Source organism: Canis lupus, chromosome 16, assembly GCF_048164855.1.
Source record: "Canis lupus baileyi chromosome 16, mCanLup2.hap1, whole genome shotgun sequence".
Classification (NCBI taxonomy): domain Eukaryota; kingdom Metazoa; phylum Chordata; class Mammalia; order Carnivora; family Canidae; genus Canis; species Canis lupus.
The window spans coordinates 19,873,058-19,882,026 of NC_132853.1; the positions used below are offsets into that span (position 1 = coordinate 19,873,058).

At 45.5% G+C, this 8,969-nt stretch overlaps 1 long non-coding RNA gene across 1 annotated transcript; it reads left to right on the forward strand.

Annotated features, from left to right (window-relative positions):
- The first annotated feature begins 498 nt into the window (after window positions 1–498).
- Window positions 499–7,373, forward strand: LOC140606262 (uncharacterized). Its single transcript, XR_012008613.1, has 3 exons — window positions 499–903; window positions 2,541–2,743; window positions 5,821–7,373. It is a non-coding gene; the product is annotated as an uncharacterized lncRNA (long non-coding RNA).
- Window positions 7,374–8,969: the final 1,596 nt, after the last annotated feature.

Consider the following 8,969-nt stretch of genomic DNA (forward strand, 5'->3'; position numbering starts at 1 on the left):
TGTTACTTGACCACAAGTACGGATCATTTCTTTTCTGCAAAAGCTGGCTCTCTTAGGCTGGAAGGTTATCAAAAATCAATCTAGGAGGAGAGATGAGTGGTGAGCAGTGTGGAGTAGAACCTCACGATGCAGGGGCACCTGGGTGGCTCAGTGGTTGAGCAATTGCCTTTGGCTCAGGTTGTGATCCTGGGGTCCTGGGATCGAGTCTTGAATCAGGCTCCCAATAGGGAGCCTGCTTCTTCCTCTGCCTATGTCTCTGCCTCTCTGTGTGTGTCTCTCGTGAATAAATAAATAAAATCTTAAAAAAAAAAAAAAAAAAAAAAAGGAACCTCACAATGCAAAGCATTGTCTTGGACTAGCAGTGTTGTATCACCTGGGAGCTTGTTAGAATAGTCCTGGGCCCCATCTCAGAACCCACGAATTAGAATCTGAATGTTATCAAAGCTCCACAGGGATTTATGTGCATGTTAAAATTCCAGAAGCCCTGCTATAGTGCTAAGAATACCAGCTTAGAAGCCAGCAGACCTGGCCCTGGGGTCAGCTTTGTACTCTGCTGTGTGACTTTGGGAAAGATACCCTTGGCTCTCTGAGACCTAATTTCTGTAAATTGGAGAGGTGAAAAGAATTTTTTTCTAAGGTGCTATTACCTTCTGCTGGGAAGCTTTGCTTGGGACAGATTAGTGTTTCCTGGAGGTCTCATCTGGCTTTGAAAACCAACCATCCCAAATCATTTCCCCAGTCAACATGCAGGAATCTGGGGTATTCTGAGCTGCTAAGGAAGACAAAGACATCCAATGGTCTTCTGGAAACTGAGAAAGGATAAAAGTCCATAGGACCTTTGGTGTGATGAAACTGGAAAGTCTACACAACCAGTCAAAAGAAAACAGGCACTGATTTGGTGAGGTATGGGGGTGAGAAGGGGAGGCTGTTCCCTAAATACCAGACTCAATTCATGTCTTGCATCCCAGGACAGGTAGTTTAGCACAGTGCTTCCTAAACTGGAACATGTATCAGAATCACCTGGAAGCCCAATTAAAAGCATTGATTGCCAGACCCCACCTTGAGTTTCTGACTCAGGTGGAGCCAAGAATGTGAATGTCTAACCCAGGTGATACAGATGCTGCTGGTCCAGGGACCAAACTTTGAGGACTGTTAGCTTAGGACTTTTGAATCCACTGTCTCTGTGTAGGAGGGATTATTATCCTTACGCTCATTTTACGGATAAGGACCCTATGAATCTATAGTTGATTGGCAGGAAGACAGACTGTAGAGAAAGGTGAGGTAATTCTAGTACCAGTTTCAGTGTGTGGGGGGAGGGTAGGATGGTGAGGGGGGAGTGTTTCCCCAAACCATCAAGCAATTCTCCAACACCAGCTACATATCCTACAATTCAACTCAGTTCTGACACTATCTACCTGGAGATAGAGTCAGATTCCACAGGTAACGTGCTCAGTCATAGAAGGCTGCCCACCTTACCTCTACACCGACCGACTGCGGATTGGAGGTTCCAACAACTCCTTCCTTGAGTTTGATTAATTTGCTAGCGTGGCTCACAGGACTCAGAGAACTATTTACGAACTAGAGATTACCAGTTTATTATGCAAGGATGTAACTCAGGCACAGCCTTGTGGAATGGATGCATGAGGCAAGATCTGGGGAAGGTCTTGGGACTTCCTCTTTGAGCCCATGCTATTCTCCCTCAAACCTCCATGTACTCACCAACCCAGAAGCTCTCGGAACCCTGTCTTTTGAGGTTTTCATGGAGGTTTCATTGCATAGGCATGATTGATGAGATCATTGCCCATTGGAGATTGATTCAGCCTCCAGCCCCTTTCGCTTCCCCGGAGGTCAGGGGGATGGGACAGAAAGTTCCAACTCTCTAATCACATGATTGGTTCTCCTGGCAACCAGCCCCCATCCTTAGAGTAGGTCCAAAAGCCATCTCATTAACATAACAAAAGACACCTTCACCACTGTCATCACTTAGGAAATTCCAAGTGTTTTAAGAGCACTGTGCCAGAAATGAAGGCAAAGACCAAATATATGTTATAAATCACAATATGGCAGGAGGAAAAGGCAGAAACACAGCCAATGTTAGCATGCGAAGTTGGGTGGCTGTCCTTACTCAGAAGTCAATAAAGGAGCAGGGATCAGCCTAAGAATGGGCCAAGGACAGCTGTCCAGGCATGACAGCTGGAGTGCCCAGGGGCTCAGTCCCAGGAAGAAGGCAGATGCTGGGACACAGGGGTCTGGCAGCCAGGCTGAGCATGCTGGGAGCTCTCCAGCCCCAAGAAGGATGAGCCCTGGAAATCCCCCTCACTGGGCTGAGGATGCAGGTGGGAAGCACTGAGGAGCTTGGCAGCCCATGACTTCAAGTCTCTCCAAGTCAGGAGCAGTGGGTGGGGAGGGAACCAGAAATGATAAGACACAGTTGTGCTGAGCACAGACTGGGTTGGTGCTACTCCTAGGCTCAGTCACTGGGGAAAGCCACAAGTTAGCTCTGCTGCCCAGGAATAAGCTTCCCTTTGTTGTCTTCCCAGGGGTGGAAGCCTGTGAATCCTGCTAGCAGCTGACAACTGGGGTTACTCACCTATCAAGGCCAGAAAACCTGCACTGTGCCAGGCTCATGGGGAAGTGAGGAGGGAGGTATTTCTGGAATCCAGATGGAGCTCCATACAGCAGGGCAGCTTTCTGAACCTCAGTCTTTTTGTTCACCAGAAGTGGGCACACAAACCCTTTAGAGGTAAAGGTACCTTACAGACCACTTAGTTTACTCCTTATTTTAAAGATGTGGTCAGTACATTTGGGACTGCCTCTCTGTCTGCAACTCCTGTTCCTTAGCTTCTGCTGAAAAGGGCAGCCCAAGGCAGCCATGTTTGTATCAGGTGATTCATCGTTCTTTCCTGGCCATCTCTGTTTGGATGAGAACTAGTCACCTGACCCAAGAGGAACCAATCTATTGGCTGGCCAATGACCAATCGATTCAATCTCTTGAAAATTTGAATTTAGAGAGTCAGTCATTCATTTTTGGGTCCTGGAATTGGAAAGGGCTGGAGTGGTCATGTTAGGCCATTCTGAGCAAACAGGAGGTGAGGGAAAGGAGAAGGCAGGCAGGGAAGGAAGGAGGAAAGGGAAAAATCCAACACCTCCAATTGGATGTTTCACAGGAGCCATAAAACCATTATGCGAAGAACCAAACTTCCTCCAACAGTCTGTTTCTCTTCCCACCGTCAATAGCTCAGTGAAAGGCACCACCACCCATCCAATTAAGCAAACCAGAAATGTTGGAGTCACTGCTGTCACCTCCTTCTCATTCACAACATTCAATCAATCATTGCATCTTGTTTTTACTTCCTTAATATCTCTCAAGCCTTGCTTCTCTCCCTCACTCCTAGTACTCCCCTAGACAGGACAGCATCATCACTTGCCTGGAGCTCTGCAATGGCCTCCCCACATTCCCTGGAATCTTTCCACTCTATATTCCCTGTATAGCCATCAATCTTTTAAACATGCAAATTTGATATCACTCTCCCACCAGAGAGGGCACAGGCCCCACATGATCTGCCCCTGACTCTCTTTCTACCTCTCTTGCCTCTCACTACACCATTCTCTGCACTCCAGCCACACTGGCATCCTTACAGTTCTCTAATCTAGAATACTCTTCCCTCCCTCTTCTACCTACTACCTGAAAATGGATCCTTTACAGAGTATAAGAGTGAAGATGGAGAGAGAATTTGAGCCCTTGATCACACTGTACCTGAAGCTAGCATGACACTTGCAAATTCCCCTTCTTTTAATCTAATGTGAATTGGAGTTTCAGTCATTCACAATGCAAAGAACCTTGACTTAGTTTGCCTCCTCTGCTCTGAGCTCCTAGACTTGAGGCTTCTGCCTTATTCTTCTTCATATCTCCAGTGTCTTAAAGAAGACCTGGCATTCAGCACTCAAATATTTCTTGAATGATGAACCTAAGTAGTGATGCTAAAGATTGTACTGTAGAAGAAGAACCAGATAGAAGCAGAGGGAGGCATAGAGAAGAGGACCCTCTGCCTGCTTTGAGTGAGCCAACCAAGGAGAGATACCCTTGTGATCAAAGATTCAAGACTCTACAGGGATCCAGCTTGACTTCTTCCCAGTTATCTCTCAGAGGTCACCCAGTCCCTCCTCTGGCTCCAAAGGGGACTATGTTCCCACCATCCATCTTCTTACAAATTGCCAGATCAAAGCCTAACCAGACAAGGTGAAAGCATCTCAGTTTAGTAGCTTCCAAAAAAACCACTGAACTTAGAAAGCAAAAGAGAAAACCAGAGCCCAAGCCCAACTCTAACCCTTCCTAGGTGGGGCTCTCAGCTTCCCTATCAGTATATTCAGGGTAATGAGATCTGAATCACCCTCTGCCCAGGATTGACCTGAGATGTATGTGAGTATGAGTTTTAGATGCTATTCTATTATTGCTGTTATCATGTCCTTATATGGTAATAATGCTAAGTTTTCTTAAAACACCACAAAATAGGATCTGCTGTTTACAATAATGAAAAGTGTGTCATTTCAAGACATTCAGAATGAACAGGTGACATACTGGGGTTGAATGATTGATAGAATCTTTTCCCTTAAAATCACTTAAGTAACTGCTTATTCATCAAGAGTACTCCTGCATTATGTTTTAGGACTTTAGGACCTTTATCAAGATTGCCTGAAAGTTCCTTTCAAAGTTTCATCTGAGCCTCACCAAGTTAGATAGTTCTCTTTACTGACTTGTACCCATAGTGCAGATAGAAAACTCAAGCTGGAACAGAGAAGGAAAAAAGAAACTTAAAAAATAAAATAAAATAAAATTATGTGAGCTGTGCAATGCCTTTCCCTTCCTTAACAGCCCATTGCATCCTTTTCAACACCACTGTGGGAAGCCAAAGAAAAAACTGTGCCCCCCCCCCCCCCCCCCCGCCAACCTACCCACCTGGCCAGACACAGACCTCCCCTGGAGAATCTCTCTGGTTGTTACTAGAGTCATTTCAATTTGTAGTCATACACCAAAAAGGGTAAGGGGGGTACAAGGCCAATCAGGGGAAGGTGAAGACTTGGTAGGATCATCTAGCAAGAGAATGAGATACCATTTTCATCTATCGAAGTGACACACTGAAAAAAGCTATAATGCTTACTAGTGGTGACAAGGTGGTAAGATGTGCCACCCATGCTTTTGTGATGTCTACAAAGAGCCTAAAACTGTTCATAGTTTTTGACCCATTAATCCTGCACTTCAGAAATTTGTGAACACGAAGATATTCATGGCAGTATTATTTTATAATGGCTCACCTACATCTCTAGGTTTTGGGGGCTTCTTTCATGTTCATGGCTCTCATATGGACAAGGCTCACTACTGAGTGTTGGGCTCAAGAGCTGTGTCAGTCTAAGTCCTCTCCTCATTCTAGTGGAGGGGGCTGGGGTGGTCCCAGCTTCAGCCTGGGCTATGTTCCTGCTGCAGTGTAGACCTGCCTGGTGTCTGATATATGGATGGGACAGACCCACCCAGGACTCTACCCAAGTAGAGAATTCAACAAAACAGAAAAAGAGGCAAGCCCATCCAAGTCTGCTTAGGCATCAAACCTCAGGGGTCAGAGGGGAGGGGTGACTCTGAGTCTTGCTTGAATCCCAGGCAGAGACAGGACTGCAAATAAACACTGAAAGAGCTATCTGAAACCTCTGAATGACACTAGTCCAAAAAGCCACTCTTCTTAGATCTGTATCTTAAAATGTTCTACAAAATATGGAACAATGCATTGTCATTTCTATGTAGAACTCAGTGTGCTTCTGCCCTAGCAGGTGGCTTAGCAATGGATCCTAGGCCTCTCCATCCTTGAGCCATGAAGGCCTCAAGTGTCTGACACCGATATTGATGAACACCTTGAGGGATGCCACTGAGACTCCAAAAAAGAAAGACAGACTGGAGGTCCTGCAATTTTGCATGAAAACCAGGAAAATACTGCTAATTACAAACAAAGTGACAGTCACCCAGGGAAAACATGAATAAATATATCCCAAACTCTGGGAGTTTTACTGTCGCAAAGTACTTTTATGACCATCTTTTGATTCTTAAAATAAAGGGTTCTTCCTTTTACATAAGGAAATAAGCCTGAGACTACTTTCCTCACCCAAGATCATCTCATGGCTATTGGCACAGTCCAGCATCTCTGGTCCATTTTCCTATGACACAGAATTTACCCTGGACCCGGCCTTAGGGGAGAGGCTCCGGTAGACGCTGTGATCTTCAGCACAGGGTAACCCTCAATAAGCAAGGCTACCTACTATTTCCTCCCTTTATCTCCCAGTGCCTTCTCTTCTCCTTCCTTGGTAGGGCACCCCGGCCTGCATATCAGCACGAGTTTCCCTTCCCTGCTTCTGCCCTCAGGAGACACAGAGAGTAGAAAAGGGCCTGGACCTGGACCAGACCTCCCACAAACCATCCAGAGTATATTTCCAGGGCTTGATGATAAAGGAGTCACAACTTAACCTGGAACATGATCCCCAGACAAGCCTTAGATACTTCTTTGTTGCCTTGATTTGAAGAGCCTTGGATCGGCCAATTATCGTCCCCCAGAGGCTATGCCTCTGCTTTCTCTGGTGGGAGGGGAAAGGTGGGAATAGAATCCAGGCTCAGCTGACCAGGAATAGAAGTGGGTTGGGTAATGGACCTACTGTGTCCTGAATACAATGCTAGACATTTCACAGATATAACCCATGAGGTCAGTTTCATCACTATAAATTTCTAGATGAAGAAAGTGACCCTCATGAGTAATTCTTAGAGTTCTGTTTCTAGTAATGGCAGAGAAGCTCCCACTAGACCACAAATAACTATGAACTCTTGACAAAGATTTAAAACAAAACACTGGAAAATAATCAGAAGCACGCAAAAACCAGGAGTCTACTTTTACCAGTAGACTGGAGATGACAGAAGCAAATCAGAGACCCCAGAAATAGATCAATAGAAAAGATCCAATGCGAAGAATAAAATAGACCTAGGAAAAGAGAATAAAGCCTCAGGGACTTGTAGGGACAATCGTAAAAGGTCTACCATTTGTGTAATTTTAGTCCAAGAAGGAAAAGAGAGAGAGAATAGAAGCAGGGAAAAAAAAAAAAAAAAGATTTGAGGAATTAGTAGCTGAAATTTCCCCATTTTGGTGAAAGACATAAACTTCTAAACCCAAACATCTTTATGAATCCCAAGCAGAATAAGTACACAACACACACCTAGACATATAATTAAACTATCAAAAAACAAACACAAAGAGAAAAATTTGAAAACAACCAGAGAAAAAAATAATCTCATACAGAGGAAGAAATATAAATATCACTGACTTCTCATCAGAAAGAATGGAGGCGGGCAGCCTGGGTGGCTCAGTGGTTTCATGCCATCTCCAGCCCAGGACGTGATCCTGGAGATCCGGGATCGAGTCCCACATTGGGATCATCGGGCTCCCTGCGTGGAGCCTGCTTCTCCCTCTGCCTGTGCCTCTGCCTCTCTGTCTCTCATGAATAAATAAACAAAATCTAAAAGAAAGAAAGAAAGAAAGAAAGAAAGAAAGAAAGAAAGAAAGAAAGAAAGAAAGCCAGAAGATAGTGGGACACATCTTTATTTATTTTTTATTTGAGAGAGAGAGACAGAGCACAAGCAAGGGGACGGGGGCGGGGGTGCAGAGGGAAAGGAGAAGCAGACTCCTCACTGAGCAGGGAGCTCAATGTGGGGCTGGATCCCAGGATTCTGAGAACATGACCTGAGCCAAAGGCAGATGCTAAACTGACTGAGCCACCCAGGTATCCCAAGGATGATATCTGTAAAGTACTGGGTGGAAAAAACCTGTCAACTCAGAATTTTGTATCCATGAAAAATAACTTTCAAAATTGAAAATGAAACCAAAACATGTTCAGGCAAATGAAAACCAAGAAAATTCCTCACCAGTAGACCTGCCCAAGAGAAATTCTAAAGGCAGTTCTTCAGATGGAGGAGACATTCCACCAAACCAGATTATGAGGAAGAAACAAAGAATGTGAGAAATGGCAAAATTATGGTTGAATATAAAAGACCACTTTCCCTCTTTTTAAAGTGCATGTGACTATTTAAAGCAACAATTGTAAATTGTAGGGTTTGTAGTGTCTGTAGGGGTGATATGTATACAACAATTACATGTCACATAAAGAATGGGGAGGTCGGGGATCCCTGGGTGGCGCAGCGGTTTGGCGCCTGCCTTTGAGCCAGGATCGAATCCCACGTCGGGCTCCCGGTGCATGGAGCCTGCTTCTCCCTCTGCCTGTGTCTCTGCCTCTTTCTCTTTCTCTCTCTGTGACTATCATAAATAAATAAAAATTAAAAAGTATATATATAAAGAATGGGGAGGTCGTGGCTAATGGACCCATCAAGTTGCAAGGTTTTTATATTTTAGGAGAACACAGGTAGCTTGCCACTGTCCTGCAGTCAGGAGGTAGCAGAGCAAAGGATGACTCATGTCCAAATCCCAACCTGTTTCTTCTACATCAGACCCACTGAGTGGGTAAGGAGGAGGAAGCAACATAGGATAGAGTGTGACAGCCTCAAGTAGCCTCAGGGTTCAACAGCTGCTACACCCGGAGGATTCCCAGGCCCTGGAGTCTGACCCAGTGGATAACCGGGCCATATGTGCCAGGGCAGGGATGGGGCCTCAGAGCGACGCCAGAGCAAAGCACCAGACTCTCATCAAGGCTTGAAGTCAGTTCTTGCGTGTGAGCAGATGCACCTGTGAAGAGGTGACCTCCAAGAGGTTAGGAAGGTGTCCACTGCCACAGTGAATCCTGACCCGACGCCCTGGCCAGGAAGTGGCTAATTCTCCCTGGACATCACCTTTCCAGCTATCCAGGCTCACCGAGGCCTCTGCAGAAGAGCTGGGACAAAGCAGGTCAGAATTTTCGTGGGGGGAATGGGGGCAGGCCAAGGGTGTCCC